This window comes from Dasypus novemcinctus, chromosome 11 (genome assembly GCF_030445035.2).
Source record: "Dasypus novemcinctus isolate mDasNov1 chromosome 11, mDasNov1.1.hap2, whole genome shotgun sequence".
In the NCBI taxonomy this organism is placed as follows: Eukaryota; Metazoa; Chordata; class Mammalia; order Cingulata; family Dasypodidae; genus Dasypus; species Dasypus novemcinctus.
Window position 1 is genome coordinate 87,714,241 of NC_080683.1, and position 22,343 is coordinate 87,736,583.

Below are 22,343 nucleotides of genomic sequence, written 5' to 3' on the forward strand. Positions count from 1 at the left end.
GTTGTGTGTGTGGCGGAGGGAGGGCTGTGAGTAGCTGGGGGAGGGAACGCGGCGGGAAAGGGAGGGGAGCCGGACGGGCGCCCGAGCGGGACACCGAGGGGGCGCCAAGGGGGTGTTTTCTACCCGCCCTGGGGCACGCAGCAAGGGAAGAGGTAAATGGAAGCAGGGCCCGCGCCCGGCGCGGGGTATCGATGACTCGGCCGGTGGGTACGGCCACCTGGGTTTGGGGCAGCGGAGAGAGCGGCGGAGCGCCGATATCATGGATGTGCTCCAAGGGGCTCGCGGGAGGAGGGCGCCAGTGTTCTGGGCCCTTTTGGCGGTTACGCGGGATTGGCCGAAGCTGCGGCCCTCGCGCTCGCCTCGCCGACCGCCATTTCACATTCTTGCTTGGAGGAGGGGGCAGCGACGGAGAAGGTTTTTTACAAGGTAAGAAAGCCCGCCCGCGGGAGGTGGGAGACGAGGCGCAGATCTCGTGCTTTCGCGGCCTCGCGGGAGAGCTGGCGGCGAAACTGGCCCTTCTCAGGTAACGCCGCGGATCCCGCGCGTGGCCCGGGGGCGGCGCCAGGGAGGGGCGAGGACGCGCGAGCGCGGGCTTCGGCCTATAAAAGGGCCGCCCTGGCGCTTCCTTCTGAACGCGCCCCGCGAGCCGTTCCCCCCTCCCCTCGCTTTCCCCTGTGCTGCTGCAGTATCTGAGCCCCGCCAGTTCAAGAGATTTATTCACGGTCGGCTCTCTGCTGGCCTCTGCCAGGGGTTGGCAGATCCAGTGTACAGGGATTTCCCACTGTGGTGTTTCTCCCCCGCCCCTTTCCTTCCCTCTCGCCCTCGTATAGCCTTCCTTGGGCCCTCCCCCCCTCGGCCTCGCCGACTGCCGCCCGGGCACGCGCGTGTACATGTAAGGACTTGTCAGCTGCCGGTGGCCTCCCTCCTCCCCATCCCTCCCCAGCGGAATGCAGGATTAAGAGCCTTTCAGAGAAATTTTTGGCTGATGGAGAAGGCGCGTGAAAGTCACCGCGTTAGAGAATAGACTCCAGTGTTAACTCATTAAAACCTTGTGCAAGGTTTATTATCCGAAGGCATATGGGAGGTGAGGAAGGACCGTTAGAGAAAACAGCTTTATCCCAGAATCAAGAGGGTTGAGGTAGGAGGACAGTTGTGGAATTAAAAAAAAAAAAAAGAAGGTGGGATAACAGGTGCAGCTTGGGTTGCCCATTAAATTTGAATTGATGGGTTTTTGTCTGCTTTGATCACTAATAGTGGGCCTGACCTTAGACAAGTCCTTTGGTCTCTCTAGCCTCAGTTTCCTCTTCCGTAAAATGAGATTTTTCTTAAAACTTTCTTAAGTATTTCTTCCTAACAAAAAATTTATAAGCCATAGGAGACAGAAACCCTAGTTTCAAATTCAAAATATGCCCCTGAATTAGGTCTTTGACAGTCATTTTCAATCCATTAAAAGTAGAGATCATTGTTTCACACTTCTGTATCATACAGGTGCAAGTTAATCATCATTAGGTAGCGATATTTAAAGCAGTTTACGAGATCTCATTTGGAACCATTGTGGCTCTTCAAGTAGAAAAATCAAAAGGCCCAAAAGGACAGGCCCCTGAAAATAAGCTGTCTATAAATTCCATAACATATAAACGGTAATAAGAATTTATAACCCAAGGGATTTGAGACTGATTACCACAGTAAGTTAGCCTGCAGTTTCCAACCCCAGAGCATGATTATAAACATAGGTGGCAAGAGTTCTACTAATATACAGGAAATTATCTAATAATGTTAAGATGCAAACTCTCTTAAATGGATCTGAAGTTTTAGGTGGCTATGGAAGTGATTTAAAGATAGGACTACCTTGCTAAAATGCATTTTCTAATAAAATAAAAACTATTTTGCACAAGGTAATGTCAGAATTATGAATTCCAGTGATTTCCATAGTGTTCTATGGCACTAGGGTGTTTTTCAGTATTTTATATTTTAATCCTTAATCATTTTTTGGGATAGGACCTGAAAATCTGTACTGTTAACCCATTTCCTACCCCTTATTCTTCTGCAATATGAAATTTGAGAACTTTTGTACAATTCTATAATCAGGTGCATCCTTAATTTTTAAATTATACTTTTCCTAACTAGAAACTGGTAAAAAGCATAAAAGTCACAGATTAGTTTTTTCTAGAAGCATGTTTCTTTCCCCCTGCCACATGATTCAACATCATTTACTTTAAGAAATGGCAGTTACAACCTTCAAATCCTAGAATTCCAAGAATATGTTCACTCTAGAAAAACATTTGCAGCATGAAATAATGTGTGCATTACATATAATTTAGTTTAAGTTGATACTCAGATTGAACACATTCAAATTAGTCGCTATCAGTTTTGTTTTATAAAAATAATCTTCCTGAATAAAAGCATTGAAATTTTGAGTCAGTCTATGAGAATTTCAAACCATCATTTATTTACTAGCTAAATGAGTTTGGAAGAATAATTTTATTTTTTGGAATTTGTTTCCACATCTAAGAAGTTGATAGTATTTCCTGTCTTAATTTCTCAGAGATATTATAAGGCTTAAATGAGATAATGTATGTGAAAGTATAATAGTAAACTGTTGCCATCCAGAAATCTAACTCATCTAAAAACAGTAAAATCACTAGGAATTGTCTTACCTACATAGTATATGGAAATGTGAAAATTGAACTCTGAATCTATATTTAATATCATAAAGTATCTTTTCTTGTTGAGTGGCTACTATTTGTAAGGTGATTTGAGATAGGAAACAAGACAGATGTGATTTCTGCCCTTTTAGAGTTTATAATCTAGCATCATAGAAATGAATTTTAGTCACATCCCTTAACATTTATCATCCCTTTCAGTTCACTGACCTGTACTTATCATGTCATGCTTTTCATAAAAGCCTGCTTAGCCATCTGTACCAACACTGTTTAATGTTTGTTAGTATCTGCATACTAGCAATTTATAATGTAGAACAGAAGGCAATGGCTACCATAATTTTGTGGCATATACTATCAGATGGTTCACTCAACACTCATCCAACCCCTTTCTATCTTCCTTTTCTGTACTTTAGAAGCTGGAATATTAAAACTACAATTCCAAGACTCCCTTGCAGCTAGACTGCTGGCATGAGACCAGCGGTGTTCTGGTAAGCGTTTAACAATGGCAGGGGGACCAGGAGAACCCTGATTTGTAGCATTGGCCAGTTCTCATGATGCAGTTATTCCCAAACTGTCGAAGCTTCTGAATGTGGAGTTCAGAAAAGGTGCTAACAATTAGAAGCCAGCTTTAGCACATCACCGTGTATGACCTAGTTTCCAGCAATCTTAAGCACCCATTCTAGGCTTGGATAAGAAAGTGAGCAAAATGATGCTTCAGCTGCATTGATAGAGATTGAATCTTCTGGCAAACACTATGGTGGAGATATCTGGTTTTCTGGGAAGCTAGGGAGGAGTTCTAGCATCTGTTTCTGGAGTCATAGGTGCTGTCTGGTTGGTGATGCTGGAAGTCCGTGATTCTTTGTAGTTTCTGTTTTTAGCTATGTTTTATCCAAGCCTGGTTCTTTGTTACACTCAGAGATCTGTTAGCTAAATAATAGCCTTAATTCCTTTCTTCTTAAACTAACTCAGTCACGGTCAACTATATAATTTGTGGCACCCAGTGCAAAATGAAAACATTTTGCCCCTTGTTTCGAAAGCAGAAAAAGGTGTCATTATATGCACTAAAATATAAAGTTTTTTCTTTCTTCCACCATCTCTCCCTCAACTTATCATGGCATTCTGTTTTGTTTTGTTTTTGTATTTTGTTTTTATTTTTGCTTTTAAATGGCATTCTAAGTTAAGAAAAATTAAAATTTTAATTATTAGAATAAATTTTACTGTTCATCTTTATATTGTACAGTGCCATTTTTAAATGCAAATATAAAAAACATTGGAATCGCTGAAATTACACAATTCTTATTTTGTAGTTTGTACATGCATATGTATTTCGTGTTTACTAGAATATTGTAAACACTGCACAAAAATTTTTATTTCCGTTCATCAGTGCACACATCCTACACATCTAAGAAAGGACTGAAAGAAAAGAACTATGGGTTGCTTTGTTTTTTCTCCTCATTCTAAGTCATTTTCAGCATAAATGGTAGGCTAATAGAGAAAAGTATATGCAAATATAAAGGATAGTAATAAGATTCTTCAGTTCACTTGTATTTATTAGAATGCCATTGCTCTTTTTCTTGCATTTGAAGCAACTTATAGTTCAGATGGCAAGCATGGCCTCTCAGCTGTCAGTGCCTCCATTTTTACTCAGTCATGGACATAACACAATTACCTTGTACTTGCTTTGTGTCTCTGAATTCCCTCACATTGTAGGTCCACCAGAATTCTGCATTCATGAGGAAACCTAAATGCTGTATGCAAATGCTGCAGCAAGAAAGAATGGACACACACCTTGCCTATATCTCCTCTGCTCACATATATGCTTCATTGTACCTTTGAACTTCATTTACAAAACATAAATTCAAGCAAAATTATTCAAGACAGCAACTGCAGAGCATTAAACCAGGCACACCGCCCTGTGTGATTGTACAGGTAGCATGATCATTAAGTGGACTCTGAGCTTGGGGCTTCTGGCATTTTGGGTGAAACAGTTCTTCATTGTGTAGGACATATAACATCTACTGCGTGCCACCGTGACAATATTCATATCTAAATGCTCCCAAAGAGGGTTTCCTGCTCTCCACTCTCCTAGAGTAGACTCCACTATCTGCAGGTAGGAATTTTGGTCACTACAGACTCAAGAAAGGTCATGGAGTTTTTGCTAGTGATTCTCAATAGGCAGAGCAAAATACACAGTCAAGTTAGAAAGATTTCAAATTCTCATAAATCAGAGAACAGAATTATGGTGTATTTTTTTCCCCAGTGTCAGAAAAATAATAACCTTCTATAGATCTATTGGCACTTGATGGTTAACTTTCAAATATTAATCCTTTGACATTGGTAGCAGATATGTACAGAATTTGTGTAGCCTTGTATCATGCATATTTATTGTAATATGGGTAATGAAACACATTTAGGAGGAAAGTTTAGAGGTTATTAGTGGGTTTTATGTGTCATATGCATATAAATGGTAGTTAACTCCAGATAGAAGGCAATTTCTGGAGTTAAGAAAAAGAGCATAGACCCACAGAAAAGCAAAAGAACCATCTTATCTTCATTATCTTCATAATTTGGCCAATGTAGGAGGGAGAGCCAAGGAAAAACTAGGGAAGCTGCTGTAATAAACTATGATATTATATTGAGGTTTGTTTATCTTTTAGTTCTGAATTTAAGTTTTAGTTGTTTTTATTTATTTATTTATTTCTCCCCCTCCCTCCATTGTCTGCTCTCTATGTCCATTCGTTGTATGTTCTTCTGTGTCTGCTTGTCTTCTCATTAGGTGGCTCCAGGAACTGATCCTGGGACCTTCCGGAGTGGGAGCGAGGCGATCATTCTCTTGCACCACCTCAGCTCCCTGATCTGCTGCCTCTCTTATTCTCTCTCCTCCATGTTTCTTTGTTGCATCATCTTGCTGCGTCGGCTCTCCGCATGGGTTAGCACTCCTGCGCGGGGCAGTACTCCTCACAGGCCAGCACTCCGCATAGGCCAGCTCGCTACATGGGCCAGCGTGCCCTCACGAGGAGGCCCTGGGCATTGAACCCCAGACCTCCTTTATGGTAGACAGAGCCCAATTGCTTGAGCCACATCTGCTTCCCAAGTCTTAGTTCTTGATTCAAGAATGCATACAGAACTGAAACGAGATATCACAGATGATTCCATCTCCTTTATCCCTATACTATTAGCAATTTAGGGATCAGAAGCTCTTGCTTTGCTAACTGTGAACCTTAGTTTCTATGAACCTCAGTTTTCTTCTCAATAAAATAGGGATAATAGTATATACTTAAGTTTTGTGTCATTTCAACAAAAGCCAGTTCATTAATAAGTAATTGTACCAAGGAATTCATTTATTAAATATATTCAAGATGAATATACCCTAAAACAAATCTTTGGTAAATTTAGCAAACTGATTCTTCAGAAAATTAGCTTTTAGCAAATTGACCTGTTTTCTTTCCCTATTAGGGATGTTATAAGAATTAAATGAGTAGTACAAGAAGCACGCTTAGTAAAATGTTCAATAAACCTTAGCTATAAATCCCCCAACATTCTGACTTACAAGGTCCTGCCCATTCTTTCCTGAATAATCCCTATTCCTTTCCACATAATCATTGTCCTTTTGGAAACCTTCACTACCTTTAGATCAGGGCTTCTTAACCTTTTTTTGTTCCACAGACCCCTTCTCAGAATATAGCAGCAGATTATGACATTCAATGTTAGAGGTCAAAGAAAATAAATCTAATACTTGATTTTTTTCAATTCAAGCTCACAGACTCCCTGAAATCTTTGGGGTCCATGGTTAAGAACCCTGCTTTAGGTAACTATTGCAGTATTGATTCATCCCTGGGCTCATTCTCCTCCAAACTTATCTTCCACACAACTGCAGGGATGATCTGTCTGCCACATATATTGAAAACTATGAATTGTATGAAAACAACTTTCTTGACATACAAGCCTCATAACTTGGCCTACATACCCAACTTCAACCTTTTTTACCTTCTTTTCCATTTTATCCTCTAGAGCTACTGAAGTACTTATAATTCCTCAAACATGCCATTCTTTTTGTAAAAGCATGGACCCTCTGTGCATTTGCCTTTTTAATTGGAATACCTTCCCCCTTCTTGCCTCCTGGCAAAATTCTTCTTTCCAGTTTTAGGTAAAATGCTTGTCTCACTGTAAAGGTTTCCCTGAAACCCTGATAGGTGTTTTTTTATAGACTTCCACTATCTTTTGTGCATGTTTCAGTTTTAAACTCTTACATTATTATGGTTTCTTGTCATTTGTCTTGTAAACTGTAATCTCCCTGAGGGAAGGGATCATGTATTTCATCTTTTATGTCCTAGCTCCAAATATATAAATCCAATATTTATTGAATATTAAGTCCTACATTTATTGGGTTTAAAAAATTGAAAGAGCAATTTACAAACATCTCTTTCTTTATCCCACTACTTCCATTTCACGTATGAAAACTGAGGCCCAAATAAATGAAGCTCCTTAACAAGAACCTATGCCTCCTAACTCCAGATTTGTTACTTTTACTCCTATACCCTAGAATTTCCTGAATAAGATCTCTATACTAGTAGTTCTCCTTAAGGAAACAGCCTATCTTGGTAATGTGTTTTCATTCATCTCTGAACTAGATAAAAGGCAGAAAAGCTTACTGATTTAAGGAAACTCATGTTTTCTCCCTTATTCTATAATTTGTATGTTTTTGTTTGTTTTGTATTGTAATAAATTCAGTAAAACTCAAGGTAAATTATTCTGATTGTTATCTCTTTCTTTACCTTCATTGTATTTCATTTTCTTAACTGTTGTAGGGTTAAAGATCTGATGCATCTAGTCCAGTGGTCCTCACCCAGGGGTGATTTTGAAATGTCTTAAGACATTTTTGATTATCACATCTGAAGGATTCCTACTGGTTTCTAATGGGTAGAGACCAAGGATGCGGCTAAATATCTTATAGTGGATAGGACAACGCTCACAACACCAAGAATTATCTGGTCTCAAGTGTCATTAGTGCCAGGGTTGCTAACCCTGATCTAGCGGAAAGGAAATTTTTACCCAGCTCTTCATGCAGTCTCTTGCCTTAGTGAAACCATGATGGGAAAGAAAGTAACTCATTTCCTCCCAGAAGGAATTTGGAAGGCCTAAGTAAGAATGACAAATTCCTAAGGAAATTGCCATCAAAGCTACCCAGTACTGAAAGGCTTTATACAGGTTACACAGTTGATTCATAGCATCTGCCTGGCTGCAAGTTAGGGACATAAATATTTATTAGCTGCATTATTAATAAAAATTAGTGTTGGGCCAAAAGAATGGGGTTTCATTTTACACTCTTTATTTTTTTTTAGACCAAAGAGATGTCGCATTAGTCATTGTGGTGAGAGCATTTCCTGAACAAAGATCTTCTCTCTGTTCATATCTTTATAACAATTTAGTTACTGGGAGAAGCAAAAAGTTTTTTAAAACAACTACCTGACTTCCATAAATTAGCAGTAATAGTCTTAAGGGAGGAGGCAGTGAGCCTGTAAATTAAAGATGATGTTTGAGGAACAGAAATAAAAGAAACTTTCAGAATAGAGTAAGATTAGAACTGATACCTAAGCTCTCCAGGACCCTTATGTAAATTGAAGTATCCAGGGTTGATATTGGAACCTTTCAGATGGATTATAGATAGTCAAGGAGAGATCAAACACACCAGAATAAGGTTAGATTAAATTCCCAATTTAAATACTCAAGATAGAAAATCTCAAAAGCAAGGTGTCTTTATGGAGTACCATATCTCAGGGTAGTTTTCCCTGCTTGGAAAATCCCCATTGCACTTTTATATTCAGCTTATATCACATTCCAGGAAAACTTCCACTGATAATTTTTGTTATTGACACTGAACTCTCTTGCATTTTGATCTTCATTCTACATCCAGAGCCTAGGAAAACCTGTTCTTAGCTGTGAAGGGAACAGATCGATCCTTGTATTTCCTTATTTTTTTCAGTAGAATATATTTTTAAACTTTGAAAGTTTTAAATGTATGGCATGGAAAATATAGAAAACCATATCAAAAACATGAAACACCCAATCCCATGCCAAGGCAGTATTAACATTTTATTCCATTTATTTCTAAAAAATACATAGTGGAATAATTCTTATAGCCAAAGCATTTTCCATGCAAATTAAAATTCTTCATTTACATTATTTTAATGGCTACAGAACAGGCTGTGCTGTGGACATACCACAGTTTACTTAACCACTATTCTACTGTTGACCAACAACAGTGTTTCAAATCTTATGTTACTATAAATATCATCAAACATTTTTAGGCTGAAAACTTCCTTCCATTTTTGATCCTATCCTTAACTTTTCAAGGAACTTACTTTTTTGATCATTATTTGATAAGAACATGCCATGCTCCTTTTTTCTGCAAAAGCTTTGCATACGATATTCTTTCTGCCTGGTTTGCTCTTCCTCTTTGCCCAGTTAACTCATTTTTAGATATTAGCTCAAAGATCACTTCCACAGAGAAGCCTTCCCAAATACTCCATATTCAATTATGTTCTTTTTATATATGTTAATTTTACTGTATTCCTTTCTTCCATAGCATTTACCTCTGGTTGTAATAACCCATTAATTTGCATATTATTTGATTAATTTCTGTTTCCCCTCTTGGACTAGAATACTATATTATCTATTAACTAATGATTATAATGCTAAGTTACACAATTACTGTGATCTTATTCATATCACTGTGACTAGGTGGGTTAAAGCCTAAATGTGAAATACAATTAGTCAAAAAATATTTATTGTATCAGGCATTATGCTAGGTACTGGAAATGGAGATGAGAAAATGAGAAGTATGAGTATTACAGGCTTCCCTGGCCTTTCTGTCTATCTTAAAACTACTGATTTTTTTGTTGAAGTGCAAAAGTAGCCATAAATGATAGATCATGGCTGTATTCCAATAAAACTTTATTTTAAAAAAACAGTGGGGCTACAATAAGGATGAACCTTTGAAAATATTATGCTAAGTAAAATAAGCCAGACACGGACAAACAATTTATGATTCCTCTTTTATATAATATTTAAAATAAGCAATTCATAGAGACAGAAGATTTATTAGACATTATTAGGGGCTGGGGGAAGAGAAAGTAGGGAGTTATTGCTTAGTGGGTACAGAGGTTCTGTTTTGGGTAATAAAAAGGTTTTGGTAATGGAGAGGTGATGGTAGCACAATGTTGTAAATGTAATTAATGCTACTGAATTGAACACTTAGAAAAGGTTAAAATGGCAAGTTTTATTACATATATATGTATGTTTCCACAATTTAAAAAATATATTTTCTTAAAAAACAGGCATTGCGCTGGATTTAGCTCATGGGCAGTAGTTTGCTGACCCCTGGTTTAATGGACAAGATAGCCATTAAATAGATAATTTGAGATGATGAATACTTCAAAGGAAAAGGACAGGGTGGAATGAAGTCACATGGTAAAGGAGGCTAACCTAGTCTAGGGTGAGGAATAAAGGCTTCTTTGAGCGAAATGAATTTTCAAATCTCCTTCATAAGGAGTCATCTGGATAAATGTATGGGCAACAGGCTTACTGAGTGTCAGGACCATAAATCAAAAGAAATTCATTCTTTAACTTGGCAATAGGATGGAGAGAGGGGCATAAGAGAGTAGAAAGTGAGAAGACAGTCTCAGAGCATTGAGGAATTTCCACAGCCAAATAATTCCCTAGAGGAGATACTACCAGGAAAGATTGAGAAGGAGTGATAAATGAAGTGTAGCAGTAGCAGGAAGTTACACACCTTACAGACCTTACAAACACAATAGCCTCCTCTTCCATTTGGACTGGACAGTTACGGATGTGTAGGATATGTGGGAAGACAGTTGGCTAAAGGTTATGGGAATCTCTGGTGACTGATAGATATTCTGAAGGATTAAAGATAAATATATAAAGAAGAATAGGGATGAGAAATGAGCAAGGGTTGGAGGAGTTGGGGAAAAGGTATAGAGTGAAGAGAACAGGGAAATAAGAGAGGAACACACTGCTGATATATAGGAGGTGCTCAATAAATGTTTGATAAATGAATGTAGGGTCAATATTTTAATATAGGATCAAAGAACCCAAGGGGAAATTGTTTCAAAAAACAGTTTGTCAATAATTTGAATTTTTAAAAAAGCTATTGTTTGGGGCTAGTTTCCCTGGCTATCTGAGAAAGGATACAGATGAGACTCAGCCGCTCTTGATGCCCTAGCCCAGAATATGCCTAATCTCCTTGCCTCTAGGAAAACCTGACCTGGCCCTTTTCTGCCATAAAGAGTTCAGTAAGTATGAGTAGGAACATTCCTGTGTTAATACATGGTCAAAATTAAAATATTGTAAGGTTAGAATAGGAATAAGATTTTATAGTTATTTCATAGATTACAATGGCACTATCTCAAATGTTATCTCTTTGTCACCTATATTGAGCATGTATTTTATTGCTTAATTCTATGCTTTTTGTACTTTAACTTTTTATATCTACAAAGTCCTATCTTAGATACTGTGGGTGATTGCAAAAATATGTAAGATGTAGCCCAAATATCATCAATAATCAATAAGTTGTAAACTTCTTGATATTAGGAATCATATTTGACATTTTCTTCTTTTCTGTGCACAGTCCCAAGCATATGATTGGTCCTGCAGGAGTAATTTTCCCCTGCCCTCTACATTGCACATTTGATGACCAAATGGTGTCCATCTAACCTCTTCTGTATGACTTGGGCAAAATATGCAGCTTTCTGAGGCAAGCAGTGATCTTTTGAAGCAATCAGTAACAGTAATTTTTAGCTTGCTAAAGGCGGAGGTTCTTTGTGTAAAGGTCAGCCTGTCAAGAAATAGCATGCCACCCTGTTCTTTCAAAGTTATAAGAAACCTTTGTATATGTGTGTTTTTATACTTAAAAAGAAAAGTACTGGGAAACTATACCCCGTGCTCTCACCAAATGTTCTCAAGCCAGAACTGTGGCAATTGAATGGTAATTTATTTTTAAAACATTTATTTTCACAAATTCTTGTGGGCAGGGAGCTGAAATTCTCTTGCCAGAATTAGCAGGTAATTTCATTCTCCATTTGACTTTAGTCAAGAAGACCTAGCCTTAAAGATGAAAATGTAAATCAGAGGTTTTTGCCAAGTCTGAAAAGTGAAACAAAAGACTAGTCTTATGAATGAAGGAGGAATACTTCCATTTTTGTTAAACAGATGCTTGCTTCTGCATTTGTCTGAACTGTTTTTAGACTGAAAGCTCATAGAGAAGGGGAAGAATCCCCATTCTAGAATATCTGTTCCCCTGTACTAAGGTTATACCTTATAATGTATTAATTTCTCTCATCTATATCACATGCTGTATATGACAAGGCATAGTGTTATAAATTCTCCTTTGTTCATGCAGAACAATTAACAGACTGAATTGTTTCAATTATTATTACCATACTCTCATTCTCCCTTAACTTTGTGCTTACTTGCCTGTTTCACTTAAAGTTTTGGGGCTAGTTCATTCAATAAGGTCAATTTCTTGGCAGCAGACTTGACCCAGTGGTTGGGCGTCCGTCTACCACATGGGAGGTCCGCAGTTCAAACCCTGGGCCTCCTTGACCCGTGTGGAGCTGGCCCATGCACAGCGCTGATGCACGCAAGGCGTGCCCTGCCACGCAGGGTGTCCCCCGCGTAGGGGAGCCCCACGCTCAAGGAGTGCAACCCGTTAAGGAGAGCCACCCAACGCGAAAGAAAGTGCAGCCTGCCCAGGAATGGTGCTGCACACCTGGAGAGCTGCCGCAGCAAGATGACGCAACAAAAAAAAACCACACAGATTCCCCTGCCGCTGACAACAACAGAAGCGGAGAAAGAAGATTCAGCAAATAGACACAGAGAACAGATAACTGGGCAGAGGGGGAGGGGAGAGAAATAAATAAATAAATAAATCTTTTTTTAAAAAAGGTCAATTTCTAAAACAAAATTAATATTTGACCAGTCAAAAATTTCTCAGGTATTTTGGGATGAAATGATGACTGATGGAAAATCACTCCTAGGAAGAATTACCTCTTTTAGAGGGGTTTTTGTCAATCCATTCTTTGGGCCAGGGCCTTTCTCTGCTCCCTTGAGTCCTTTCATTCTTGCCTTTCTCATATTCCCCCCCCATCATTTCTGATCCCACAGATTTTTCCAAAAGTACACCCTTCGTTTTTCCTGTAGTAGCAGGGAAAGCAGCCCTACTTGGGTAGGAAACAGCGCTAGATACTGTCAGTGCGTATAGGTCATTTATTGAATGGCGTTATAGTATACTGGGTAAGGGTTTAGGCTCTGCAGCCCAATTTCCCTACTTATCTGTTGTGTTACTTTGGCCAAATTACTTTCTGTGCCTCAGTTTTCCCATCTCTAATGAAAGATCGTAATACTAGTACCTAAACCTCATACTGTTGTAAGGATTGAATTATATACAATAAGTGAGTTAATCCATGTACATTTCTTAGAACTGGTAAGCACTCAATAACTGTCAGCTATTATTCATGATTTAGAGGCAGTTTATATAGTTTCCTAAAATATTCTTATTCATTAACAGGAAGAGTAATGATGAAAGCTAGGAGTATTAACATTCCAGTGTAGGTAAAAACTATACTTTTAGAATTATAAAAAACCTAAATAATTATTTAGGGTATTGGTTTTTAACCATTAAATGCATCAGAATCACTTATAGGGATTTGAAAAGTAGTTACCAAGGCTCTCACATCTCAAAACTACCAAATCAAAATGTCCACCAGCAATTCTCACGCAGTCTTCCTGTCAAGAACTTTTGAAATGAGTCAAGTCTTTAGATCTTATGATGAGACTTAGAGTAAATGACTTGCTGAAGACCCCAATGGTGAGTGAAATCCAATTCACCTAGCTCCTTGGTAAGCGATCATCTTATTCTTTTTTGGTACCAAAAAAATAAACTTAAAAGTTTTGGCAAGCAGATGTGGCTCAAGTTATCGAGTTTCTGCCTACCATATGGAGGACCTGGGGTCAATCTGTGGGGCCTCCTCATGAAAAAGAAGAGAAAGCTTGTCCGTGCAGCAAGCCAGTGCACATGCAAGTGCCTGCGTGGTAAGCCAGTGCACCCACGCAAGTGAGTCACGCAGCAAGATGATGACACATCAAAAGAGAGGCAAGGGGAGAGGCAAGGTGAAGCACAGCAGAAACCAGGAACTGAGGTGGCGCAGTTGACAGGGACCCTGTCTCCCCATCAGGTCTCCAGGATCAAATCCCAGTGAATCCTAGAGGAGAGAAAATGAGACACAGACAGCAAAAACAGCAGGGTGGAAGGAGCGGAAGGGGGAAAATAAATATATTTTTTTAAAAGTTTTAAAAACTTTTAAAGAAACTAATATAAAGAGTTTATCCTCAATAATGTTAGGAAGAATAATACAGGCTTTAAAACTGTACTTTATCATTTAATTCAAAGGAAAGATTTATTTTAGAGTTCATGCTGAGGACTCTTGCATATTTACAATAGGATTTAAAGTGAATTTTGCTTTGTTTTTCATGTGGACATTAGTCTTTGCCACAATGCTTGGTGCTAATTAGTATAGTGAAACACAGTGTGTGGCAGAGTGTTGCTCAGCCTCACAGGTAGACAAGCAGACAAATGCTTTATAGGGCAAGGTAGCTGTAGGGATAAAGCTTTTTAGAGCTTTCAATAATAAAATATATACTTCTTATATTCAGGATTTATAAAAAGTTTTTAAGGTTTTTTTTTAACTATTGTAAAATAATCCTAGAATTTTCGTATGAAAAGTTAATTTAGAAAAATCAGTGGCAATTAGTTACAGTGTTCTTGTAGCTTTACTGGTGGATAGATTAAAATTCTTAAAAAATTAGCAAAAAAATTCTAAGTTTTTGCATTTGGTATTGGGTGTTCAGATACTGTCTCTTTTAAAATATTTTTTTCTTTGTCCATAATATCAAGGAATCAAAAAAATACTTTAGAACTTAAATGTGAACATGTGCAAATGAGTAAAACAAATTAAGGTGATAGAGAGGAAGCAATTAAATGAGCTCAAATCTGTTTCTCAAAGCCAGGTATTTTTGATTTTTCTATATTTGCTATTTTAATTTTTAAAAATTTTCATGCGTATGTTTCTTTGCTAGAAGTGATAAGTGGCTGCCAAAGCTGCTTCTAGATCTTTACCAATATCATTTTACCAATAAACCACTCACTGGTTGATAAATGCTATCAATGGGTCCCTAAGGAAGTTCACTGTCCCAGATTGCTGTCAATCTATTATTTTGTTTTGTTTTGTTTTGTTATGTTTTTAGAAGGAATGGGGGATTGACCCTGGAACGTCGTACGTGGGAGACAGGCCTTCAACTACTGAACTACATCTGCTCCCCAAACCATTAATGCAGTGGTGGGATTAAACTACTGTTTCTACTGTGTCTCTGCCTGATTACATACCCTTCATCTCAGGTTCTGTCTTTGGCCCTTTTGACTTGGTGCTTGTATTTGGCTTCCTGTTATTTTACTTAACCTGCTGATCTTTGACTTAGAATCACCCTCTGGTTCCAAGCTACTATTATGCCCCCTGATTTCAACAGTTCAGGAATGCCTGGCATAGCCACAGGCTGGCCACCCCAAGCGGACCAGCCCAAACACTAGCCCCACATTATGAATACCCCTATATTCATCTGTTCAACATATTTTACTCATCACCCACTATGTGTAAGGCACTAGAGTAGTTTCTGAGGAGTAGAAAAGATGGATAAACTACAGAAAGTGTTCAACTCTTATGAAGTTATGTATATAAACAGGGTAACAATAAATTCTTCAAGGAGAAAAATTAACTAGGGAGTTAAGGAGTACCTGGGTGGTGGGAGTTAGGGTAGGAACATAACTAGTCAGAACCTGGGATGCTGGACATCTTAACTAGACTTTGAAAGGGGTGGTAGAGTAGATATCATGGCAGAAGGACATTTCAAAAAGTGTAACCAGCTTTACAGCATTGGTGGTATAGTGGTGAGCATAGCTGCCTTCCAGAAAGTATAACCAAGAAGAACAGGAGAAAATTGGTTGGCGGTGTGAGGAATGGAGGAATGCCTAAGAAAATTGGTTGGAACCAGTTTATAAAAGGCTTTGTATACTAAGGAGTTTAGGGATGTAAGCAGGTATTGGGGAGTCAGAATGTTTTGAGCAGGAAATGAGTAGGAGATGCAAACAGTTATCTAAGTAGAGAGGGACTGTGGAAGAAGGTTTCATTAAGTGTTGTGCTGAGTGCTGGGGATACGAGGAGGAATATTGCCCTGAGAGAGTTTTCAGTCTAGTGATAGACATTTCTCTTTCTTTCAACCTAGAGGGGTCTCTATTCAAAATTTTGGGACTCCACTTCTGGCCCCTGTCAAGTTATTGAGGGATTAGGTCCTTGTCTAAGACTACTTTTCCATTTTATGAGTCTGCCAAGGCAAAAGTATCCCAACCTCTTGTGCATAAAGAAAAGCTAGGTACCTTAAAATAAAATAAAGCAGAAATACTACACCAGATAAGGCAAAGAAGAAGATGACGCGTTTTAAAGAGATAACTGAACATGATATGGAGAAAGAATTGGAGGTTAGATTATGGGGAAGAAAACCAGTTGAGGCTATTGTAATAATCCATCTGCTTGTTTTTAAGGACCTAAACTAAGAAGGTGTGAAAAGAAGAAAAGTCTTTGGTGGCTACTCCCACTATAATCCTTTCTGTCATGCTTTAGTAAAGTGAGGAATGGGCAGATGACTCTCATTTGGAATTGAATGTTGAACAGAGGGACTCAACATAAGTTGATGCCTAAGAGTTACGTAACTCCTGGGAGCCTCCTTGTTGCTCAAATATGACCTCTCTCTAAGCTGAACCCAGCATATAAATACATTACCTTTCACCCAGCATGGGACATGACCCCCAGGGATGAGCCTCCATGACACTGAGAAACTACTACCAAGCACCAACTAACAGTGCAATTGGAAAAAGACCTTGACCAAAAGGGGGGAAAGGTAAAAACAAATGAGTTTATGTGGCTAAGAGACTTCAAAGTGAGTCTGGAGGTCATTCCAGAGGTTACACTTATGCACATCTCAGCAGGATCTCATTGACTGCCAAAGTAGATACTACCCCAAATAGTAGGGCTCCTGAGGGCTCTGGAGACATCCAGACACCATAGTCAGGGCAGTTAACTCAGGAGTTTGGTGCCTTGCCAGGGGGCCTTTGGAATTTATGCTACCCAGGATGACAGAGTTGGATTCAGTTGTGGTTTCCCTATACATGGCTGTTCTGTTCTGTGTGAACTTATAGTTAAACTTATAGTTAATAAGCAATAGATGTATGTCCAAGAGACTTAAATCTTTGGGCTGTCCATGTGCCAGCTGGGCCCCGAATCTCAACAGAGTTGCAACACCTCCTCTCCAGTTCATTAGTCTCACCCAGGACAACTAACAAGGAGGTGATGGATGGACAGTCACCATACCAAGGAACCAAGAGAGTCTACCATTGCAAGCAAGAGAGTCCCATCCATTAGTCCTATGGAATCAAAGCCCCCTCTCATTTGGAAGCAGAGTGGACATCGCCATCCCAGAATCCTCAGGATTGGAGAATGAACTGTGGTCTAACGTAGACTTAGAAGTATTCTACTATAGACTTATTGTGATCCTAACAATGGAAGAAATTTTATCACTGATACGGAGGCAATGGCCACTGGAGGTTCTGAGGGCAGGAAAAGGGAAAAACACATAATACAGGGGCATTTTCAGGACTTGGGAATTGTCCTGAATGACATTGCAACAACAGATACAGGCCATTATATATCTTCCCATAACCTACAGAATTGGGTGGAGGAGAGTGTCAAGTACAATGTAAACTTTAATCCATGCTTAGTGGCAATGCTCCAAAATGTGTTCATCAATTGCAATGAATGTACCACACTGATGAAGGATGTTGTTAATGTGGGAAAATGTGGGAGGTGTGGGGGAGTGGGGCATGTAGGAATCCCCTATATTTTTTATGTAACAATAATGTAAATGAAGTACCTTAAAAAAAAAAGTACAATATGGTGGCATTTTTGGGACATTGGAATTGTCCTGAATGATGTTGCAGTGACAGATACAAACCATTATGTATCTTGTCATAACTTACAGAAATGTATGGGAGAGAGTTTAAACTATAATGTAAACTACAATCCACACTCTGTGGCAATGCTCCAAAATGTGTTCATCAATTGTAAAAAATGTACCACACTAATGAAGGATGTTGTTAATGAGGGAAAGTGTGGGAGGGGCAGGGAATGGGGCATATGGGAACCTTCTACATTTTTTATGTAATTTAAGTATCTTTAATAATAAAAGAACATAAGTTTAATCAGTTTACTTCTTCAGGCTACAGGCAGTGCTCCTACTGTCAAATAGTCTCTTCTCTGGTTCCTTTATTTTTTGGAGCATGGTTCTGCAGCTTTCACACTGATTCTGTGAGCTCCCTGATAAATTCCTTTTTTTTTCCCTTTAGTTAGCCCAAATTGGTTCCCAGGGCTTACAATAAAAATTTTTTTAAAATCCCTTGTTGACACTATTATGTGATATTTGAGGCACCTGTAGATAACCAATAAAGGTAAAGACTGTTATTTGGCGATAAGAAACTAGAGGAGTGAGTCTCAAATTGTGATCCCTGGTACAGCATCGGCATCATCTGTTAGAAATCCAATTGCTCAGGCCCCACCCCAGACTTAGGGACTATGAAACTCTAGGAGTAGGGTCCCAGCAATCTAAATTTTAACAAGCCCTCCAGGTGATTTTGATGCATGCTAAGGTTTAAGAAACAACTAAACTGGTGCTTAAATGGGAGATTGGAGGTGGAGATAAAGATTTGTGGGGCAGAGATACAATGGTTCCTGTTGGAGAAATGAATAAACTCAGAAGAATGGAAGAGGGAAGATAAGCACTGATATAGGTGGAACCATCAAAGAAATAGAGACTAGGCAGTCGAGTCAAGGAGGGAGAAATCTAACAGACACTGAAGTGATCTGCAGTGTCAGGTGCTGTACGAGGCCAAAGTGGATGAGGACAAGGCCAAAACTATATGATTGACAATTAGGGTTTTGGTCAGTTATAAGAGAAATGTTATGGATGACAAAAAAAAAGTGATGAGGGGGTAGTAGAAGCAACAAATAGAGGATACTTTTCACAGCAGTTTGGGAGTACAAGAAAGAAGAAAGTTGGGTAAGGTCAACAATTTTTTCAGAGTAGATTTATCCATTAGCTTTTGCTATATAACAAACCACTCTCAAACACAGTGGCTTAAGACAATAATTATGATTATAGCTCCCATGTCTGAGCTATAATCTGCAATTCAACTAGGGACTTTGCTCTAGGCTGGACTTTGTTTCACTTATCTCATCCTCCCCCTGTGATGATCTGGCTTGCCTGGGCATATCCTTCTTATGGACATGGAAGAAGTGTAAGAGGACAAAAAAATACAAGGCCACTTGAGGCCTAAGCTCCAAACTGACACACTGGTATTTCTGCCTCATTCTCTCTTTTTTTTTTTTTTAAGATTTATTTATTTATTTCCACCCGTTTCCCCCCCCCCCCTCCAGTTGTCTGCTCTCTGTGTCCATTCGCTGTGTATTCTTCTGTGACCACTTCTATCCTTATCAGTGGCACCAGGAATCTGTGTTTCTTTTTGTTGCATCATCTTGTTGTGTCAGCTCTCCATGTGTGCGGCTCCATTCTTGGGCAGGCTACACTTTCTTTGGCATTGGGCGGCTCTCCTTATGGGGCGCACTCCTTGCACATGAGGCTCCCCTACGCGGGGGATACCCCTGTGTGGCATGGCACTCCTTGCACGCATCAGCACTGCACACAGGCCAGCTCCACACGGGTCAAGGAGGCCCGGGGTTTGAAACCGCGGACGTCCCATGTGGTAGGCGGACGCCCTATCCATTGGGCCAGGTCTGCCTCCCATGCCTCATTTTCTTGACCAAAGGAGGTTACATGGCCATGGCCAGATCCAAGGGGTAGGACAATAGAGTTCACCTCTTTAGTGAGAGAAAATGCAAAGTGACATGCAAAGGGCATGGATTCAGGGAGGGGTGACAGATGGTTCCATTAATAGAATCTGCAACAGTAGGGATAACCGGAGTATACTGAAAGTAGAAGAGGAGGAATATAGGTCAGCCAGTTAACTTTTGAATTTTGATCAATGATTTTTTTTTTTACTGTATGTCCCATGCAGATAAAATACAATACATGATGCCCAGTTAAATTTGAATTTCAAATAAACAAGGAAAAATATCATAGTATAAGTACATCCAAAATACTGCATTTCAGACATTTTTATTACTTATTCTATAGTCAAGATTGTAGGGGAACTTTTGAATCAGGACTTGCCCGTGAGGAATGCTTTCTTTGCTTAAAGAAAGAATAGAGCAGTGAAAGACCATACAGTAGATGACAGAAAATAACTTTCATGGTAAGACCTCAATAAATGTTTGCTATTTTTTTATTATTTTCAATGCTATTTAAGTATATCTATAATGCAGTATTTGGGACATACTTACACTAAACTGTTATTCCTTGTTTATTTGAAATTCAAATTTAACCAGGCATCCTGTATTTTATCCAGTAACCATACTTCAGATGAATTTTAAATAAATCCATGGTAAAATATTCTACAAAAGGATAGATGGGTGCATTTGGAGATTTAATCCTGGAAGGGTTTGAAATAGCTGATGTAGATGTGGGAAGGGTCAATGAAAGGATTGCTGAGCAGTAGCAAAAGTCCACTTAAAAGCAGGCAGCATGAATTTTTTGTGAACTAAATCAGTAGTAATGTTTTGCTGCTAGGAAGCAGTATTAGTGGCAGAAGTTACTGGTGGAGGGGGCCACCTTGATTTGACTGCAGCAGGAGAGGCCTGGGCTGGTGATTCTGGGCATAGCTGAAATGACTAGAGTCTAGGCTGTGCAGGAAAGCAAGTGATGATGTAGAGGGTGGGGAGTGGGATATATGGGAACCTCTTCTGTTTTGTTTTTTTTATGTAACATTCCTTGTGATCTATTAACTTTAATTAAAAATAAATAAATTTTTAAAAATAAGCACTTTAAAAAAAAAGCAAGTGAAACTAGAAAGCAAATTGGGAAAGGATGAGAGTCTGACAATGAGTCAGAGAGACAGGCAGAAAGTTCACAGAATAGAAACTTAGAATTTACAGTCTTAGAGGAATAGTTAGCTCTGTGTGATAATGGGATTAAAAATGGAACTAAATTAAAAGCAAGAGCTTTGAAGACAAGGTACCTGGGCTTGAATTGTGGTTGTATGATCTTAGTCAAGTAAGTTACGTTCCCTATGCCTCGGTTCTTTATTTGTAAAATAGGAATAATAATGGCTCTTACCTCATAATGTTATTATGAGGATTACGTGAAATAAACCATGTGAAGTATCTGAAACAGTGTGTCGATACATAGCAAGCTCTGAAAAAATGTTTTTTTAAATTATTTTAAATACTATTTAAATGTATATAATCAATAATTTGACTGCCTTAGAGAATACTGGCAAGCATACATTGTGTATATTCCTCCTTTGGTAACAAATGCTGGTTGCTAAATACATATACATTTATCTATCTGTTGAAGTTGGAGCTCATTCAGCCTTTACCTTTAAAAGGGTTTGTTTTCTTTACTGTTATTACAAGAAAATAATTATCATGCTCAAGTCATATCTGTCTCCTCATTTCCCCCTAGGTGACCATGCTTTGGGATTTTCATAGTGTGAGTAATTCCTATGGGTTCTGCCACCCAGCAAGTTAAAGAGGACAAGATTCCTCCCAGGGGATTATGGTTCTGGGAATGTGAGCAGCTTGTTTTCATGAGATCTGCACCTTGATCTGGCCTACGATTAGAAGCTGTGGTGGTGGTGATTGTTTTGTTATAGTTGTTGTTTCTTCCATCTTACACAGATTTTGTAACTTATTTCTAATATAAGATTTTTAAAAAGTAAATGTTTTATGAGGAAGTGTTTCTTATACAAAGAAAAATTAAAATTATTTTAAAGTAATTACTTGTGTCATATTTTTCTCTTTCAAAATAAATATAACTATTAAATGATGTTGTTGTCTAGAGGGAAAATGAAGACCCAAGGATATGGCTATGCTCTTAATGTTTTAAGATAAGGTAATACCATTCACTGTTTGAATGGAGCCTTCTAAGGAATTACCACAGTGTCATACACAGACAACTTAAATGCATTCTTTATCTTTAAAAGGAAGCAGAATAGGATCATTGAGTAAATCACATGAATTCACAGGCTTTTCTGATGTAATCTTACTACACAAACACATTATTCTGTAGTCTGAAGGAAAAGGAACATTTGAAGCAGGGCTTGCCCTTGAAGAGATGTTTTTTTTCAAAGAGTAGTGCAGTGAAAGACCACACAGTAGCGATAACAGAAAATATCTTCCATTCCTTCCCCTACCTTTCAATACTTTCTCATTCTCCTTTGTTCTCTAAGGACATCTGTTGTAATGATTATTCAGTAAAACCCATAGCAGAAGGTATATCATATTTCATTTTTAAGTTTGTCTGATATAATTATTGCTCTCTTTTATATCATGCCATTGTGGATTTTTTAAATATTTTGTTTATAAAAGATATGAAAGTATGGGGGAC

The 22,343-nt window shown here is 38.7% G+C and overlaps 1 long non-coding RNA gene across 1 annotated transcript; it reads left to right on the forward strand.

Annotated features, from left to right (window-relative positions):
* Positions 1-312: 312 nt before the first annotated feature.
* On the forward strand, positions 313-21,732 carry LOC139440005 (uncharacterized). The gene is made up of 3 exons (XR_011650113.1): positions 313-426; positions 3,077-3,151; positions 21,420-21,732. It is a non-coding gene; the product is annotated as an uncharacterized lncRNA (long non-coding RNA).
* The last annotated feature ends 611 nt before the right edge of the window (positions 21,733-22,343 follow it).